The sequence below is a fragment of the Tachypleus tridentatus genome, unplaced genomic scaffold (assembly GCF_004210375.1).
Source record: "Tachypleus tridentatus isolate NWPU-2018 unplaced genomic scaffold, ASM421037v1 Hic_cluster_2, whole genome shotgun sequence".
NCBI classification, from domain to species: Eukaryota; Metazoa; Arthropoda; class Merostomata; order Xiphosura; family Limulidae; genus Tachypleus; species Tachypleus tridentatus.
The window spans coordinates 6,848,823-6,854,822 of record NW_027467782.1 but is presented as its reverse complement, the minus strand read 5'-3'; positions in this window follow the sequence as shown (position 1 = coordinate 6,854,822).

Sequence of the window (6,000 nt, the reverse complement as noted above, 5' to 3'; positions counted from 1 at the left end):
TCCTGTCATACTGTTGTAAGAGCATATAAAGTGTAAACAAATGCAAATTGAGGTTAAAACCGGTTTGATCTGGTTTAAAAGAAGAATTCTTGTAATATGGTTAAAACAGCATGTAAAGTGTAGAAACATGCGAATTGAGGTTAGAAACGGTTTAATCCGGTTGGAACCTGTTAAAACCGGTTTAAAGAAGAATTCTTGTAATTTGGTTAAAACAGCATATAAAGTGTAAATACATGTACATTGAGGTTAGATCAGATTTAACCCGGTTGGAACTGCTTTGATCCGGTTTAAAACAAGATTTCTTGTAATACAGTCAAAACAGCATATAAAGTGTAAAATATGCAATTTGAGGTTAGAACCTGTTCGATTCAGTGGGAACTGGTTAAAACCGGTTTAAAAGAAGATTTCTTGTAATACGGTTAAAACATCATATAAAGTGTAAAAACATGCGAATTGAGGTAAGAACCGGTTTGATCCGGTGGGAAAGGGTTAAAACCAGTTTAAAAGAAGAATTCTTGTAATACGGTCAAAACAGCATATAAAATGTCAAAACATGCAAATTTTAATAGACCTGGTTTTATCTGGTTGGAACCAGATTAATCCAGTTAGAACCGGTTTAAAAGAAGAAATCCTGTCATACTGTTAAAAGAGCATATAAAGTGTAAACAAATGCAAATTGAGGTTAAAACCGGTTTGATCTGGTTTAAAAGAAGAATTCTTTTAATATGGTTAAAACAGCATGTAAAGTGTAGAAACATGCGAATTGAGGTTAGAAACGGTTTGATCCGGTTGGAACCTGTTAAAACCGGTTTAAAGAAGAATTCTTGTAATTTGGTTAAAACAGCATATAAAGTGTAAAAACATGTACATTGAGGTTAGATCAGATTTAATCCGGTTGGAACTGCTTTGATCCGGTTTAAAACAAGATTTCTTGTAATTCAGTCAAAACAGCATATAAAGTGTAAAATATGCAATTTGAGGTTAGAACCTGTTCGATTCAGTGGAACTGGTTAAAACCGGTTTAAAAGTAGATTTCTTTTAATACGGTTAAAACAGCATATAAAGTGTAAAAACATGCGAATTGAGGTAAGAACCGGTTTGATCCGGTGGGAAACGGTTTAAACCGGTTAAGAAGAAGAATTCTTGTAATACGGTCAAAACAGCATATAAAATGTCAAAACATGCAAATTTTTAATAGACCCGGTTTTATCTGGTTGGAACCAGATTAATCCAGTTAGAACCGGTTTAAAAGAAGAAATCCTGTCATACTGTTGTAAGAGCATATAAAGTGTAAACAAACGCAAATTGAGGTTAAAACCGGTTTGATCTGGTTTAAAAGAAGAATTCTTGTAATATGGTTAAAACAGCATGTAAAGTGTAGAAACATGCGAATTGAGGTTAGAAACGGTTTGATCCGGTTGGAACCTGTTAAAACCGGTTTAAAGAAGAATTCTTGTAATTTGGTTAAAACAGCATATAAAGTGTAAATACATGTACATTGAGGTTAGATCAGATTTAATCCGGTTGGAACTGCTTTGATCCGGTTTAAAACAAGATTTCTTGTAATACAGTCAAAACAGCATATAAAGTGTAAAATATGCAATTTGAGGTTAGAACCTGTTCGATTCAGTGGGAACTGGTTAAAACCGGTTTAAAAGAAGATTTCTTGTAATACGGTTAAAACATCATATAAAGTGTAAAAACATGCGAATTGAGGTAAGAACCGGTCTGATCCGGTGGGAAAGGGTTAAAACCAGTTAAAAAGAAGAATTCTCGTAATACGGTCAAAACAGCATATAAAATGTCAAAACATGCAAATTTTTAATAGACCCGGTTTTATCTGGTTGGAACCAGATTAATCCAGTTAGAACCGGTTTAAAAGAAGAAATCCTGTCATACTGTTGTAAGAGCATATAAAGTGTAAACAAATGCAAATTGAGGTTAAAACCGGTTTGATCTGGTTTAAAAGAAGAATTCTTGTAATATGGTTAAAACAGCATGTAAAGTGTAGAAACATGCGAATTGAGGTTAGAAACGGTTTGATCCGGTTGGAACCTGTTAAAACCGGTTTAAAGAAGAATTCTTGTAATTTGGTTAAAACAGCATATAAAGTGTAAATACATGTACATTGAGGTTAGATCAGATTTAACCCGGTTGGAACTGCTTTGATCCGGTTTAAAACAAGATTTCTTGTAATACAGTCAAAACAGCATATAAAGTGTAAAATATGCAATTTGAGGTTAGAACCTGTTCGATTCAGTGGGAACTGGTTAAAACCGGTTTCAAAGAAGAATTCTTGTAATACGGTTAAAACAGCATATAAAGTGTAAAAACATGCGAATTGAGGTAAGAACCGGTCTGATCCGGTGGGAAAGGGTTAAAACCAGTTAAAAAGAAGAATTCTCGTAATACGGTCAAAACAGCATATAAAATGTCAAAACATGCAAATTTTAATAGACCTGGTTTTATCTGGTTGGAACCAGATTAATCCAGTTAGAACCGGTTTAAAAGAAGAAATCCTGTCATACTGTTGTAAGAGCATATAAAGTGTAAACAAATGCAAATTGAGGTTAAAACCGGTTTGATCTGGTTTAAAAGAAGAATTCTTGTAATATGGTTAAAACAGCATATAAAGTGTAAAACATGCGAATTGAGGTTAGAAACGGTTTGATCCGGTTGGAACCTATTAAAACCGGTTTAAAGAAGAATTCTTGTAATTTGGTTAAAACAGCATATAAAGTGTAAATACATGTACATTGAGGTTAGATCAGATTTAACCCGGTTGGAACTGGTTTGATCCGGTTTAAAACAAGATTTCTTGTAATACAGTCAAAACAGCATATAAAGTGTAAAATATGCAATTTGAGGTTAGAACCTGTTCGATTCAGTGGGAACTGGTTAAAACCGGTTTAAAAGAAGAATTCTTGTAATACGGTTAAAACAGCATATAAAGTGTAAAACATGCGAATTGAGGTTAGAACCGGTTTGATCCGGTGGGAACTGGTTAAAACCGGTTTAAAAGAAGAATTCTTGTAATACGGTTAAAACAGCATATAAAGTGTAAAACATGCAAATTGAGGTTAGAACCAGTTTGATCCGGTTGGAACCTGTTAAAACCGGTTTAAAAGAAGAATTCTTGTAATTTGTTAAAACAGCATATAAAGTGTAAAAACATGCAAATTGAGGTTAGAACCGGTTTGATCCGGTTGGAACTGGAATTTTTATCCGGTAAAAAAGAAGATGCAAATTTCTTGTAATACAGTTAAAACAGCATATAAAGTGTAAAAATTAATGCAAATTGAGGTTAGAACCTGTTTGATTCAGTTGGAACTGGTTAAAACCGGTTTAAAAGAAGAATTCTTGTAATACGGTCAAAACAGCATATAAAGTGTAAAACATGCAAATTGAGGTTTAAACCGTTTGATCCGGTTGGAACTGGTTAAAACCGGTTTAAAAGAAGAATTCTTGTAATACGGTTAAAACAGCATATAAAGTGTAAAACATGCAAATTGAGGTTAGAACCAGTTTGATCCGGTTGGAACCTGTTAAAACCGGTTTAAAAGAAGAATTCTTGTAATACGGTTAAAACAGCATATAAAGTGTAAAACATGCAAATTGAGGTTAAAACCGGTTTGATCCTTTGGAAACTGGTTTAAACCGGTTTAAAAGAAGAACTTGTAATACGGTTAAAACAGCATATAAAGTGTAAAATCATGCAAATTGAGGATAAAACTGGTTTGATTTGGTTTAAAAGAAGAATTCTTTTAATACGGTTAAAACAGCATATAAAGTGTAAAACATGCAAATTGAGGTTAAAACCCGGTTGGAACCTGTTAAAACCGGTTTAAAAGAAGAATTCTTGTAATTTGGTTAAAACAGCATATAAAGTGTAAAAACATGTACATTGAGGTTAGATCAGATTTAATCCGGTTGGAACTGGTTTGATCCGGTTTAAAACAAGATTTCTTGTAATACAGTCAAAACAGCATATAAAGTGTAAAATATGCAATTTGAGGTTAGAACCTGTTTGATTCAGTGGAACTGGTTAAAACCGGTTTAAAAGAAGAATTCTTGTAATACGGTCAAAACAGCATATAAAGTGTAAAACATGCGAATTGGTTTAAACCCGTTTGATCCGGTTGGAACCGGTTAAAACCGGTTTAAAAGAAGAATTCTGTAATACGGTTAAAACAGCATATAAAGTGTAAAAAAACATGCAAATTGAGGTTAGAACCGGTTTAATCCGGTTTAAAAGGTTGTAATACGGTTAAAACAGCATATAAAGTGTAAAACATGCGAATTGGTTGTAACCGGTTTGATCCGGTTGGAACCGGTTAAAACCAGTTTAAAAGAAGAAGTGTAATACGGTTAAAACAGCATATAAAGTGTAAAAAAACGGTTAAATTGAGGTTAGAACAGGTTTAATCCGGTTTAAAACCGGTTTAAAAGAAGAATTCTTGTAATACGGTTAAAACAGCATATAAAGTGTAAAACATGCAAATTGAGGTTAAAACCGGTTTGAACCGGTTTAAAAGTTTAAAAGAAGAATTCTTGTAATATGGTTAAAACAGCATATAAAGTGTAAAACATGCAAATTGAGGTTAGAACCAGTTTGATCCGGTTGGAACCTGTTAAAACCGGTTTAAAAGAAGAATTCTTGTAATTTGGTTAAAACAGCATATAAAGTGTAAAAACATGTACATTGAGGTTAGAACCAGTTTAATCCGGTTGGAACCGGTTTGATCCGGTTTAAAAGAAGATTTCTTGTAATACGGTTAAAACAGCATATAAAGTGTAAAATATGCAATTGAGGTTAGAACATGTTTGATTCAGTGGGAACTGGTTAAAACCGGTTTAAAAGAAGAATTCTTGTAATACGGTCAAAACAGCATATAAAGTGTAAAAACATGCGAATTGAGTTAAGAACCGGTTTGATCCGGTGGGAACCGGTTAAAACCGGTTTAAAAGAAGAATTCTTGTAATACGGTCAAAACAGCATATAAAGTGTAAAAACATGCAAATTGAGGTTAGAACCGGTTTGATCAGGTTGGAAATGTTAAAACCGGTTTAAAAGAAGATTTCTTGTAGTACTCTCAAAACAAGTGTATAAATATGCAAATTGAGGTAGGAACCAGTTTAATCCGGTTTAAAAGAAGAATTCTTTTAATATGGTTAAAACAGCATATAAAGTGTAAAAACATGCAAATTGAGGTTAGAAACGGTTTGATCTGGTTGGAACCGGTTAAAACCGGTTTAAAAGAAGAATTCTTGTAATACGGTAAAACAGCATATAAAGTGTAAAAACATGCGAATTGAGGTTAGAACAGGTTTGATCCAGTTGGAACCGGTTAAAACCGGTTTAAAAGAAGATTTCTTGTAATACAGTCAAAACAGCATATAAAGTGTAAAAAATGCAAATTGAGGTTGAGGTTTGATCCGGTGGGAACTGGTTAAAAGTTTAAAAGAAGAATTCTTGTAATACGGTTAAAACAGCATATAAAGTGTAAAAACATGCAAATTGAGGTTAGAACCAGTTTGATCCAGGGTTGAAACCGGTTTAAAAGAAGAATTCTGTAATACGGTTAAAACAGCATATAAAGTGTCAAAAAAACATGGAAATTGAGGATAGAACCGGTTTGATCTGGTTGGAACCAGATTAATCCAGTTTGATCCGGTTTAAAAGAAGAATTCTTGTAATACGTTTAAAACAGCATATAAAGTGTAAAAACATGCAAATTGAGGTTAGAACCGGTTTGATCCGGTTGGAACCGGTTAAAACCGGTTTAAAAGAAGAATTCTTGTAATTTGGTTAAAACGGCATATAAAGTGTTAAAACATGCGAATTGAGGTTAGAACCGGTTTGATCCGGTTGGAACCGGTTAAAACCGGTTTAAAAGAAGAATTCTTGTAATATTGTTAAAACAGCATATAAAGTGTAAAAACATGCAAATTGAGGTTAGAACCGGTTTGATCCGGTTGGAACCGGTTAAAACCGGTTTA